The sequence below is a fragment of the Arachis duranensis genome, chromosome 9, assembly GCF_000817695.3.
Source record: "Arachis duranensis cultivar V14167 chromosome 9, aradu.V14167.gnm2.J7QH, whole genome shotgun sequence".
NCBI lineage: Eukaryota > Viridiplantae > Streptophyta > Magnoliopsida > Fabales > Fabaceae > Arachis > Arachis duranensis.
In genome coordinates this window covers 71,560,876-71,561,670 of record NC_029780.3, presented here as the reverse complement: position 1 = coordinate 71,561,670, position 795 = coordinate 71,560,876, and positions in this window count along the sequence as shown.

Genomic DNA, 795 nt, shown 5'->3' with positions numbered 1-795 from the left:
CTCTCTGTCTGTTGCTGAGAAGATGATGGAAAAGGCTTGCTATTGCTAAACCTGTTTCTTCCACCATTATTATTGTTGAAACCTTGTTGAGGTCTCTGTTGATCCTTCCATGAGAGATTTGGATGATTTCTCCATGAAGGCTTATAGGTGTTTCCATAGGGTTCTCCCATGTAGTTCACCTCTTCCATTGAAGGGTTCTCAGGATCATAAGCTTCTTCTTCAGATGAAGCTTCCTTAGTACTACCTGGTGCATTTTGCATTCCAGACAGACTTTGAGAAATCATATTGACTTGTTGAGTCAATATTTTGTTCTGAGCCAATATGGCATTCAGAGTGTCAATCTCAAGAACTCCTTTCTTCTGATTAGTCCCAGTGTTCACAGGATTTCTTTCAAAAGTGTACATGAATTGGTTATTTGCAACCATTTCAATCAGCTCTTGAGCTTCTGTAGGCATCTTCTTCAGATGAAGAGATCCTCCAGCAGAGCTATCCAAAGACATCTTGGACAGTTCAGACAGACCATCATAGAAAATACCTATGATCCTCCATTCAGAAAGCATGTCAGAGGGACACTTTCTGATTAATTGTTTGTATCTTTCCCAATCTTCATAGAGAGATTCTCCTTCCTTCTGTCTGAAGGTTTGGACTTCCACTCTAAGCTTACTCAATTTTTGAGGTGGAAAGAACTTTGCCAAGAAGGCATTAACTAGCTTTTCCCAAGAGTTCAGGCTTTCTTTAGGTTGTGAGTCCAACCATGTTCTAGCTCTGTCTCTTACAGCAAAAGGGAATAGCATA